This window comes from Nelumbo nucifera, chromosome 4 (genome assembly GCF_055504915.1).
Source record: "Nelumbo nucifera cultivar China Antique chromosome 4, China Antique-T2T, whole genome shotgun sequence".
Taxonomy (NCBI): domain Eukaryota; kingdom Viridiplantae; phylum Streptophyta; class Magnoliopsida; order Proteales; family Nelumbonaceae; genus Nelumbo; species Nelumbo nucifera.
Window position 1 is genome coordinate 139,375 of NC_142652.1, and position 13,732 is coordinate 153,106.

Consider the following 13,732-nt stretch of genomic DNA (forward strand, 5'->3'; position numbering starts at 1 on the left):
AAATCCATTGCAAATTATAAGTGGTGTTTAGTAAAATGCTAACTATATGGTAGATTTTAGTAAATCCATGAAATTATAATGGGTATTTTATTATATGACATTTTCTATTATTTAGCTTTTGTTTCGTAAATCCCGTGCATCGCATGGGTCCCCGCTAGTAGAGTATTAAGATAAGACACTTAACAATGTTTTGGTGCTTTGCCACAATGAGTATGAGTACTTAGTGTTTTATAAGTGCTTGTTCATGGCCTATCAATTGGAAATTATTTTACTTTGGTCTTAAAGCTATGTTTAATTGGTGATTAAGTGGTTTGAGAAATAAGCACTTGTGCACTTCTAAGTACTTATTTTAACAACCACTTAGATGGCATTTGATAAATCTGAAATATGAGGTTTGAAAAGTTAAAAAGATATTAAAAGTGTTTGAAATCTGAAAAGATGCTTAAATGCTTTTCCACTTTTTAGAAGCTCTGAATAGATAAGCTTGTTTGTATTAGACCAAACCTTTAACATCTAAAATTTATTGCTTTTACTATTTTAACCCTAAAATAGACTATTTGGTATTTTTGAGTTCAACTTGTATTATTTAATATAAAATAATTTATCAAATTCAAAATAATATTTAATAATTAATAAAAACAATAATTAATAATTAATAAAAAGCACAAATAAAATTAATAAATATAATTAATAACTAATAAAATTTGAAATAATTAACACTAATAAGGATTCAAATAATTAATGAAATTAATAAATAATAAGTAATATTTAATAATTAAAAATACAAACAATTAAACAAAATAGTCTACAACTAATAAAAGTATTAAAATAAATAACAGTAATAATTAATAATGTCAACCATTAATAATTAAAAATTTATAACTAATACATAATATTAAAACTGGAATTTTAATATATATATATATATATATATATAAAGTAGGGGAGGGGATAAATAGGAATTAGAGATAATTTTGAAGATAAATAAGAATTAGAGATAATTGTGGAGATAAATAGGAATTAGAGATAATTTAGAAGATAAATAAGAATTAAAGATAATTCTGAGAAAGTGGGGGAGGTAGTTTAGTATAAATTTTATGAGAAGTGATTATTTAGGTTATTGGGAAATTGAATGTCATTGGTTGTTGAAAAAATGACAGAATAAAAAAAACAAAAAATTCAAAAAAAGAAGAAATTTCTTGACCGCTTTGTTTTAATATAAAATACCCCTTATAGTTTCATGGATTTGCTAAAATCTACCTTATTGTTAGCATCTTACTAAAACACCACTTATAATTTGCAACTGATTTTATCAATCTTCCATTAGATGGTAGTGGAAAATGACAGTGTTGACCGTAATGTTCTTTTGAATAAATTTAATAAAAATAAATAAAAAAACACCACTTTTGCCCTTAATAGGACACATGTAACCACTTTGTTGGTTATTTTTGGTAAATTTTGTTTTTTAAATAAGACACGAGCAACACTCTATTGGATATATTTGGTCAATTTTTTCTATAAAAAAGTGTTAAGGTTATTTTTTGAATAAAAAATCAAGAGTCTAATGGCAAAACAAACACTCCTTAGTGAAAGATTGATTAAGTAAATAAGTTGTAAAATATATGGGATGTTTTAGTAAAATGAAAATTATAAGGTAGGCTTAAGTAAATATGTAAAACTATAAGGTGTGTAGGAATGGCAATGGAATGGGGATCATGTTCCCCATCCCCGACCCCGATTATGAAATTAATCCCCATCCCTGATCTCCGACGGGGATGGGTTCCCCGTGGGGACCCAAATCTCCAAAACTTTTTTAGATAATAGTATTTTTTAAAATAAATACAAAATTTAAATTATAAATAATTTTTTAAATATGTTTTGATATATATAATATAAAAATATAATAGTATATTTGATATAAATAACATTTAATATATATATGTAATCGGGATCGAGGCAGGGCGGGGACCTCAATCCCCATCCCCGACCCCGCCCCCGCCCCCGCCCCCGCCCTGCCAAAGCAATCCCCATCCCCGACCCCATTAGGTCGCAGAAGTCGGGTCCCCGCCGGGTATGGGGAAAATTGCCATTCCTAAATGTGTTTTCCAGTAAATGACCCTAATAGAAACATATAAGAGTATACAATTGTTTTATATTTTCAACTTTTTAAATAATTAATAATTTTCATATTTTATATACTACTTTTAATAATTTTTTTTTATAATACGAAAGTAACTAATTAATTTCAGTTAGGTTTATTCATCAAACTGATGGAATCGACCAACCCGATCAACTCGACTTGAGTTGTTCGTTTTTCTAGTATTTTAGGTCGGCTTTGGTTAAAAAATTTCCCAATTCGACCAAGTTGGATAGTTTCACTTTGTCCATTTGTAAACCGACCAAAATCAAATGACCTAACCATGGATATATATTAATATTTTATATTTTAAATATAATTTTTAATATGGAAAAGTGGAAAATTTCCCATATTTCTTGGTCTAAAATGTTTTATATCATAAATATAATTTTTATCTTTTTTTTTAAAATAATTGCACTATAATTTTTAAAATTAAATCTAATTTTTAAGTTTAAATCTTTGAACCGACTGACCAAACCAAAAAATCAACCTAAACCGATACGATTTGAGTGGGTTGGATTTCACAAAAGGTTAATCAGTTTTAGCTGACCAACTCCCCAACCTAACCAAGTCAATTTGGTTGGCCAAATAGCCTTTGACCGAACCGAATCAACTCACGAACACTCATAATTTCAGCTAAATTAATAGTCTCATATATGATAAATAAGAATACTTTAATCTCAAAAAATTATTGAAAATTTATAGCAAAAATACACAATTATTCAAAATATATTGATAATGAAAAAATACAATAATTACAAAAATACAATGAGTACCAAAAATATATTAACTTAGTCAATAAATAGTATAATCTCTAATAAAAATTAATCAATAAGTTATAACAAAAATATAATTAATACAATAAGTACAATAAATTAAATTTAAAAATTTCAATAATAGTAGTTTAATCTTCAATAATTATTAAAAGTTTTTTGTTAAATAGCAAAACAAAATAAATGTATACATAATCATTGAAAATACATTTATCACAAAAAACAATAAATAATAATTGAAATACAATAAATATTAATTTTAGTATATATAATTATATAATAAATACATATTAAGAGTTTAAAATTTTTATAAATAAACATTATTTTTTGAAAGTTATTTTCTCGAATTATTACTTGATATAATTGAAATTAGTTATTTACAATATTATATAAAATATGAAATTATTATTAATTTTAAAATTATATTATAATTATCTTTCTAATTTTTAGGATTTGTTTTAAATTTATTACATAATTTCTTTATTTTAAGTATTTAAAATATAATTATGTTAAATATTTTGTTATTTAAAATATTTATTTATTTACATACGTAAACAATATGTAAAATATTTAAAGTTTAATGTATTAATTATTTATTGAATTTAATTATCCATAAAATCATAATTTATACTATTATTACATAATTTCATTATTAATTTTGTAATATTTTAAATTATTATGAATTTCAATATTATGTTATAATTATTTTTCTATTTTGAATATTTTTTAATTTATTATATAATTTCGTTATTTTAACTATTTAAAATATAGTTATGATAAATATTTAGTTATTTAAATATTTAAATAATCTATAAAATATTTAAACTTTGTTATTATTCAAATTTTATTTATTTAATGCTATTACATATTATTAAATATTTGAAAAACATTTAAATTGATAATTTGGAAAAACATAATTTAAATTGTTAGTACATAATTTTGTGATATATTTTGTAAAAATATAAAGTTATTTTCATGTTTTTTACCAATATTTTAAAGTTGTTATATAATTTTGTTATAATTTTTAATTATTTCTTAAATTTTTGAATCCAAACTTTTCTTTAGATAGATACAGGTAAAAAGTAAGCGAGAGAATAAATAGGAATTAGAGATAATTTAGAAGATAAGTAGAAATTAGAGATAATTTTGGAGAAAGTGGGGGATAATATAAGAGGTAGTTTAGATGAAATTTTAGCAAAAGAGAGTATTTAAGTTATTAAGAAAGTGCATCTCATTGGACAATTTAAAAAGTGATATGGAATAAAAAAAAAATTTCTTGACCTTCTTCATTTTAATATATATGTAAAGCGAGTATATATAAATTCGAGTTTTTCATTGCATGATATCACACGTGTTTATATAGTTTTTTCATTATACGACGGACACTTACCCATCCTCAATTTTGTTCTATTTCCCTCCACCTACATGGTTGGGGTTACGGTTTGGTTTGATTCCAGAATAAAATGAGTGCCCACAATATTCAAAAATGTGCAAGAGAATTTGTTGCTGTTGAAGACGGGAGAAACACAGAATGCATCATTGGTCCCAGATTCCGATCCGTAGCCGCAATGGCGGATTGGGACGAAGAATCGCTCCTAATCGCCAGTTTCATCATCGAACACACACGAGAAAGAGAACCCAAAGAGAATAAGCGTGGCCATTTTCAGTTTAAGTCCCCAAAAACCAGTTCAAGAAGGTAATCCAATTCTTCTTCCTTTTTTTTCCAATTTTCTCATGCGATATTTTCCTTTCAACATTAGTCGTTCTTTCCATCTTCTCAGAAAAGGCAGAGCACAGAGACAGAGTCCTGCTTCAATTCCTATTGCTATCTTTAACCTTGATGATGAAGAGACTGCTGGAGAGGGTTACATTTCTCTTTCTTTTTTGTTCCTCCCCTTTCAATGTTTCTCCTCCATCGTTATCTAAACTTTGTTTCTTTTGAAATGGGGACTCTGTTTAGACTGCTGGAGAGGGTAGCGTTTCTTTTTCTTTTTTGTTCCTCCCCTTTCAATGTTTCTCCTCCATCATTATCTAAATTTTGTTTATTTTGAAATAGGGACTCTGTTTTTTATTTGGAGTCATGTCTAGATGTTGAATTGCTTATTTGCTCGAGGTTCTCTTTTCTTTATGATTATCTGCAGAGAAAAACATGGACTCAAAAAGTAAAGTTATCGAAGAGAAGCAGAGAAAAGAAGGCAAAGCTGCTTTGCCAGAGGAATCTTCTGATGTTTCTCATTCGGGTTCATCTTTCCCTTGCATGGATAAACTTAGGGAAGAGCTCTCTTGCGCGGTAAGGAACTTCTAAGCTTAATATTGGTTGCCCAGTTTTTAGTTGTAGATTTCCACTTGTACCGATCAAACTATATATTTGAGTTCATTTTGTAATCTGGACATACAGATTTGTCTTGAGGATTTGCTTCGAACCGAGTACCACTCCTTGTGGCCACAGGTAAAAGAAAAGATGAATAAACAAATTCAAACAGCACATGATTTTCTTGCTCTTCAGTGGATTAATTCCCTCCTTTTGAGTATTTTCTTTTGAATTTATTGTCCTGATAGAGATTTTCATCTCGCAGCTTTTGCAAGAAATGCCTGCGATCGGCTGCCGATAAATGTGGAAAGCGATGCCCAAAATGCAGGCAGCTAATTAGGTATGACAGTCGTAAGAAATTGGAGATTTGAAGAATTTTCTTTTATTAGGAGTTTGTATGGGCTTTAAAAGTAATCTTCCTTTGAGTTTGCAGCAATGGGTGATCTTGCACAGTGAAGATAGTTCTTTGGAACACGATACAACTACTGTTTCCAAAAGAAGTTGAAGCAAGAAAGGCATCAGGAATGCTGAATAGCCATGTAGCTGAGCGCCAGAGCCCTGAAGAGGCAAGTCGAAATATCCCAGTTCCCAGAAGAATAAGAACAGTAGTTAGAAGAAGAGAAACGTCTACTCAGGTGGAGGAGGAAGAGGAGACATTGGGTTCAAGTTGGAGGAGAAGAAGAGGAGTGAGTAGTCAAGAGCAGAGTGTGAGAAGAGGAAGACGAGTCCCCAGTCAAGAGGAAGATGCCGCATTGGATTTTAGATTGCAGAGGGAAGAATTCATGGGGGCTCTTAGGGGGGGAGCTCATCATGTGCAACCAAGGACAAGGAGCTCTTTTTCCTCGGCCAGGGAAGCCTTGAGAGCCATGGCATCCAGAGCCACTGACCTTCACATGAGAGGCCGCCCTATATAGTCTAATTTTCAGGATTTTTGCCATTCATTCATATTCTTTGAACCGAAATTTATTGTTTTAGACTTCCAGCTACTAGGTTGTTCCAGAACAGATCTGTTTCTCATACCAATAATAAACAATTCAACCACCAATACAGTCTTACAGTGGAATCCACCATCGTCTTTGCTGTAGATGGGTCATGTGCATGTAGAAGACCATCAACAGAACCAACCCGTAAGAGGAATTGATTTGTTAAAGTTGAAGGGAGTAGAAAGATATGGAAATTAAATGCCATTAACCCGTATAAACCGTATTTTGATGTTGGGTTGAAATTGGAGGTATTAATGTAGATGTATAGAACTGGAAGTGCAATTTTCTTTTGAAATTTGAACCTCTCACTTTGTATCCCCTTTAGTGCTGGATATTAAATGCCATTAACCCGTATAAACCGCCATGAAGCCCCTCTGTGAGGTGTTCCTCTGCTGTAAATACCAGTAGAACTTGGCCTTTATGTCTACCTTTGTTAGCCTTTTTCCTGCTGTACATAACAGAAGAGTGCAACCATTTCAAAACTCCACCTTAGCGCTTCTTCTTTTTCACAAAATCATCATGTTTGATAGATTGCTTAAGTCTGCTATTCTGAACTATTTGCTTTCGCTTCAGCACCATTAATCCCTAAGTCGAATTTGCACTGGCGGATGGGCGCCTCCACAGCACATCCCAACCGTGTATTGGAAACATCTTCCAATGACAAATATGAGAGGTGTTCCCAATGCACTCTGAGATGTACATGTGGGGCGCCATGTGAACTCCCCTAAGTCTGGTTCTCCTGTACCATCTCAACCCACTTTAGCATCAGCATGTCAGCTTAGTTTTTAGTTTGGGGACTGATATCAGTCCAAGGGATCTCCCAAGATACAATCCAATTTTTGCACCGATTGCGTTCGGCTGACCAGTCTTAAATGAGCAAAATCCTGTTTCTTTGTAATAAGTGAAATCCTGTTTATTTTTAAACTATCTTTGTTGTTTTTTCCTTAATTTTTTACAATTGCAGCAATTCGATATTCATCGCCCGTGCTTAGCACGGGCGCCCCTGCTAGTAAGTACTTAAAATAAGTAATATCAAACATGACCTAAAAAAAGAAATTTATAAAAGTGATATAACCCATTTGTCTCTGGTCTTTGCTCGCTTCTTTGGTTGTCTCCTCCTTCCCTTCCCCACCAAGAAGATTTCCCAAAACATTGTTGCAACGTTAGTTGCAGCAGAGCAGGCAAATCTATTTATATTTAAAGTTACAGATACATACTTTCAGCAATCCAGAGCACGAAGATGGTCACAGAAACAACTCCAAGCTCCAAGCTCCAAGCTCCAAATGGGTTTTAGGAAATAGGGTGTAATAATTTTAAAGCCTGTTTTGATGGCACATGAAATTAATGAAAGGATTTCAGTCGTTTTTTCCTTAACATTATGGTGGAGATCAGTTTATGGTTCTCTACAAGGGTGAATGATGAGGACCTTTTATTGGTTTTAGTCAACAATTGAATGTTACACGAAGTTTGTTCTGTTGTTTCTTTTTTTATTTTTTTCCGTTTTTTGTCATTTTACATCTAATCGGCTTTTAAGAGATTTGAGCCATTTGGATGATTGATAAAAAAAATTAAATAATACTTAAAGAGTATTTATGCTATTTCACATGCCACTTAACGATAATTAATAATTTTGGATCAAATTAACACATTTTAAAAGTTTAGGTACTAAATTTACATGTTTTAAAATTCAGAGACCAAAGTACATGATATTAATCTCCAATTTTCCCTAGGAAAAAGGACCTCAAAATTAACTCAACCATTAAGTACTCCCTGTGAAATCTATTAACTCAGTAATCTAACAGAAATTGTCAATCCAAATTCTGGAAATTGACTTAGAAAACCACTTAGTACTTTCAAGTTCTGAAAAACATGATTGGTGGGTCATTTAGTCAATCCAGCCTAATCTAAAACTTTGTAAACATAAAGCCAAAATTTGCAGCCCAACTACTTGGGTTGTGTCGCCTGTGGCCCGACACAAACTTGGACCTGCCTGGCATGATGGTCCATGGGCCGTGCTAGGCTCGACATGATCATGCGGGCTGTGCTGGGTCTGGAGTTTTAGGTCGGACTGACACGACACGGCACGACCGAGTGGGTCGTGCTGCCCGTGGCCGGCATGACCTAGCTTGCAGCCCGACCCGACACGACCCATATATGTTATTTTTATATATTATATATATTTATATATTATATAAATTATAATTATATAATAATATATAGTATAAAATATATTAATAAAATAAATATATTTTTAAATTTTATTATACTAATTTATTTAATTATTGTATATATAAGCAATTTTATACACAAAATTCGTATAAAATTAAAATTTTAAGTTTTTGGTCAATTTTTTTAAATAAATAGCTTTGGCCCGATGCACGGCCTGGCTTGGCCCAAGGCTCGGTCAACGGGCCAGCCAACCCGACCCCCAAAATTTTCACCAGGGAGGGCGACATGGCCCGAACTTTTTTGTGTGTAAGCACTGAAGCCGATCTTTCATTTGGAGGGCTCTCAAAAGTGGATCGTCGGGAAGAAGAAGAAGAAGGAAGAAGAAGAAGAAGAAGAAGAAGAAGAAGAAGAAGAAGAAGAAGAAGAAGAAGAAGAAGAAGAAGAAGAAGAAGAAAAATCTGAGAGGCTGAGATTGTGAGAGGTGAGAGCCAACAATACCGTTGGGAGTTGCCGCATCAGTTGTCGGGCGTCGACTGTGAGAAGACTGAGAGGCTAAGAGTTGAGATTTGACTGAGAGATGTGAGTACAGTCGGTCCGCCGGCACCGGGTGTCGATTTGACTGAGAGGGCTTGAGGGTGACTGGGTGAGGCAGGGTCACAGTTTCGCAGTCGCTAGTCACAGTCGTAGAGTTGTAGTCGCAGGGAGAGGAAGGGTTGAGGCTTGAAAGTTTAAACTTAAAGGGTTTTTGGCTGGTTCGATTGATTTTTCCCTCTTTTTTTTGTTTGGTAATTGCTTTCTTTAGAATGTGAATGGGGTCACCATATATCTGTATCCCCACCAATAAGATATTTTCTAAAAGCACATAATATGTATAATAAGTATTACACACACACACACACATATCGACTAGGCTCGCGAGCTTAATGAGCCGAGCCGTATCTTGTTCGGCTCGAATAAGATATGAGCCATATATAGAGCTCGAATTCGGCTCGAAGCTCAGCTTAGTCTGAGCCGAGCCGAGCTTGAATAGCTCGTGAAAATCTCGGTTTATTTCCAACCGTAACGGCACGGCCCACACTTTGCGCGGGCCACCCATAGGCCATGCCGTGCCGGCCTGGCATGATCCACTTTACACCTCTATGCCTACCTCTAAAAATTTAAGAACTAATTTTGAAATTAAGAAGTGCCTCCAGATATTTAAACCAAACAACCATTGACCTCTAAAAAGCAAAGTCTCTAAAATTATGAGATTGGTTCAGCACTACCAAATACCACCCAAATGTTTTTATTCACATATCTTAAAATGAAGTTAAGAAACAATAGCATACTGATTTTTACTTATTTCACGAGAGACCAATACTAGCAAGTGCCGGGGAAACAAAAATAGAAAACTAAACATTTTGCTAAGGAATGATGGTATCTTTTTTTCCCCTTGCAAAAAGGAGAATTTATTCATGGAAAAACTGAATAACATAAAGGGCAAGGTTTTTAAAATCGGACTAGATAGGGAACTGTTTTGGGGACCGGTTCATGGGTCGAATGGTCCAACTGTCTAGTCCGAATGGATGGTCCATTCAAACAAAAAAAAAGATCAAAAACCATTATCCAGGTTGATGGTTCGATCGCCTGGGTCAGCGATTCATTGACCAATTCAATGATTTTTGGCCAAAAAGCGGCTTTGGAGTGAAATGGAGGTGACCGGTTCCCTAATTTTCTGGTCTGGCTGTCTAGTCCAGTCTAGTTTTGAAAACACTGAAGGGGGAGACGACCAATACACATCACACCCAATATCCCTATATTTTGTGGTGAGAGTATGGGATAACTGACAAAATGAAAGGAAATAACAGAGAAACCATAAGACATAAGTAAAATGTTTGAAATAATAGGTTGGGTTGTCCAGGAACAGGTTTGAAAATTTCCTCACAGAGCACGAACAACATTAATATTATCAGAAAGAACGAACTATGATATCTTTTTAGCATTAGTAGTTAACTAGCAGTGTGATGCACGGGCTTTGTTAAGCAAAGACTAAACAATAAAAGCACATAAGAGTAGACAATTGTTTTATATTTTAACCTTTTAAATAATTAATAATTAGTTGTATTTATATACTACTTTTAATATTTTTTTACAATATAAAAATAACAATAACTAATTTCATCTAGGTTGTTCATCAAATCGGTGAAACCGACAAACATGACCCAACTTGACTCGAGTTGGTTGATTTTCTTGTATTTCTGGTGGGTTTTGGTTCAACAATTTTCCAACCTAGCTAGGTCGGGTCAATTTCAGTCCGACCATTTGTAAATTGACAAAAACCAAATCGACTCGACCATATATATATATATATATTAAATATAATATTTAATATGAAAAAGTGGGAAAATTCCCATATTCCTTAGTCTAAAATATTTTATATTGTAAATTTAAATTTTTTAATAAGACCACTGTGATTTTTAAATTTAATTTTTTAAGTTTAAATCTTTTGAACCAACCAACCAAATCGAAAATTGACCCAAACCAATATAACCCAACTTGGTTGGTTTTCACTAATGGTTGGTTGGTTTCGGGTGACCAACTCCCCAACCCAGTCAGGTTAATTTGGTTGGCCAAACAACCTACAACTGAACCAAACCAACTTGTGAACACTCCTAATTTTAGCTAAACTAATAGTTTAATCTCCAATAAATAATTACTAAAAATAAAATAAATATAAATTTTAGAATATAGAAATATATAATAAATATAGATTAATATTTTAAAATTATTATTAAAAAATATCACTATTTTGAAACTTATTTTCTAGAATTATTAAATGATATAAGTGAAATAATATTTTATTATTAGTATATTAATAATTGCAATTATTATTACATTTTTAATATATATTAAAAACATTTTTTGAAATTTATATTTATTTGAAATCTCCAATACCTCGAAATCATTTAATCTATTTTTCATTATTTTAATAATATTTAAAAAATTTTAAATTATTTATATTTTATATTCTTATTATAAAATATTATTAAATCTATTATAATTATTTTTGTGTTTTTGATAACATTTTTAAGGTTACTACATAATTTCTTTATTTAATCTGTTTTATTTGTTTTTAAGTAATATTTAAAATATGATTTAGTTATTACTTTTTTAATATTTAAAATATTTAAAATTATTTATCTACTTAAATAATATCATTATTTAATTATTTCAATATTACTTATTTTTTAAATTTCATAATCCATATTATTATAAGTTATACTATTATTACATAATTTCTTTATTAATTTTGTAAAATATAAAGTCATTATTAATTCAAATACTATGAAATCTATTATAACGATTTGCTACTTTTTATAAAATTTTTAAGTTTATTGCATAGTTTTGTTATTTTAACAATTTAAAAGTTAGTTATGTTAAATATTTCATTATTTAAAATATTTATATAAAATGTAAAATATTTAAAAATTTTCATTATTTAAATTTTATTTATTTTAAAGTTATTACACAATATTAAATATTTTGTTATATAATATTTAACAATTTTTAACATTTTGTTAGAATTTTCGTAAAAGTATAACGTTATTAATAGTATGAATGTTATTAAATCTATGACACTTTTTTTGTTTTTTATAAATATTTTAAAGTTATTACATAATTTATTTATAATATTTAAATAATTCTTAAATTTTTTAATTCAAACTTTCTTTTGATATATACAGATGAAAAGTAGGGGATTGGATAAATAGGAATCAAAGATAATTTAGGAGAGACTTTCTACTAAATTAGAGATAATTAGGAATTATAGATAATTTAGGAGAAAGTGGGGGATAGTGGTGCCACTTGGCTAGATTAGATTAGATTTTGGTAGAGATAGATTTTAGGAATTGTTTTAGGAAGGGACATCCAAAGGGATAAACATAGAGGAAAGAATGATGGGGCAGGCATGCTGAGATGTCAAAATGAGAGAGGGAGAAGGGAGTGATGAGGTGGTTTCATGAGGGAGCAAGGAGGGCTAAAATGGAGAGGGACTTTGAGTTCTCGGTTGGGGTACGTGGCATGTTTCTACTTTAGTATATATATAGATGAGAGCAAGGGGAGAAATAAAACAAAAGGACAAAAAAGTAGATAAGCTGAAAGTGAAGATTGTTCTGGTAGTTAGGGGGTAGCAATTTCCAACCCAACCCATTGAGCTGCCCCACCCACCCATTAATTAACAGGTTGGGTTGCGTTTATTTAGTCCTAAGTTGATGGCGAGTTCACATCTCTGCCCCACCGCGCCTCTAAAGGGAAGGGAGATCCATCATATGGATGGCCGAACCATGCAGGAAGGCTGGACGAAATTTCAAAAATTTATTTATCTTTTCTGGGAATCCTATTCCTAGTTTTAGAAAAACAACATTTTTCAAGGATCGTTCTTGAAACAAACCGGACCAGATCTAAACCAAATATTAGGGAGAGAGATACCCGATATAGAATCCACGCAAATACTCCTCCCAATGTAGGTGTTCACACCCAAAGAGAGTGCCAAATCCGTCTTCCATTGAAGATGACACAGCTTAGGATGAGGCAGGATCAACATGGAGGTTTTTCAGCAAGAACCCCAATTCTTCAGAAAGAATCACACCAAGGATGTGAGCACATCTTCAAATTATTTCTTCTAGCAAGAAATAATATCAAGATCAAATCTTGATCAGTCCAAGAAGGAGGTCGAATAGAGTAGGTGGCAGCAAGAACAAAGAGAGAAAAGTTGAATTGAGAATTCAGTGCTGAGCACTCAGTGAAGAGAATTCGCCCTCCTATTTATAATCGTCGTTTGGATCAGCTTCCTAATTTGATTAGAAAATAATTCCTTTGATTCAATTCTGTATTTGAATCTGGACTGTTAAATGGATAAGACTTATCTTATCCATAAGCCAATCCTATTTTAATTATAAACCCAATTCGCCACCTTTTATTTAATCTAATTAAATACCCAATTCGATGTGGGCTTTTAAGGCCCATTAAGCTTTCAGGCTCACTTCTTTTAATTGCTGGCTAACTTGGTTCTCTTTGTATGGCGTGGGACCCTAGTATTGATCTTCACAAAAGCCATATGGGTTCAGCCCAGCCTCTGTTACAAGGCCTAGCCGAATAAACCCCTAAACCCATCAATATGGGCTCTTAGTGGGCCCAACATCTACACTAGATGGTCCCCGAGTCTAGCCACCTTATGAAGGCTCAGGGACTATGGATTTATGTGAGATTAGCCCATCAGGTTTATTATCCCTAAATGGTCTTACACTTAACCTCTCAGCCCTTAATGATCAAACACTGCCTGACAAGAGAGGACCTCTCCCTCGGCTGCAAGGTACAGTAC

At 32.0% G+C, this 13,732-nt stretch overlaps 1 long non-coding RNA gene across 1 annotated transcript; it reads left to right on the forward strand.

Annotated features, from left to right (window-relative positions):
- Positions 1–4,321: 4,321 nt before the first annotated feature.
- Positions 4,322–6,225, forward strand: LOC104591949 (uncharacterized). Its single transcript, XR_734353.3, has 5 exons — positions 4,322–4,606; positions 5,052–5,200; positions 5,309–5,359; positions 5,487–5,561; positions 5,655–6,225. It is a non-coding gene; the product is annotated as an uncharacterized LOC104591949 (long non-coding RNA).
- The last annotated feature ends 7,507 nt before the right edge of the window (positions 6,226–13,732 follow it).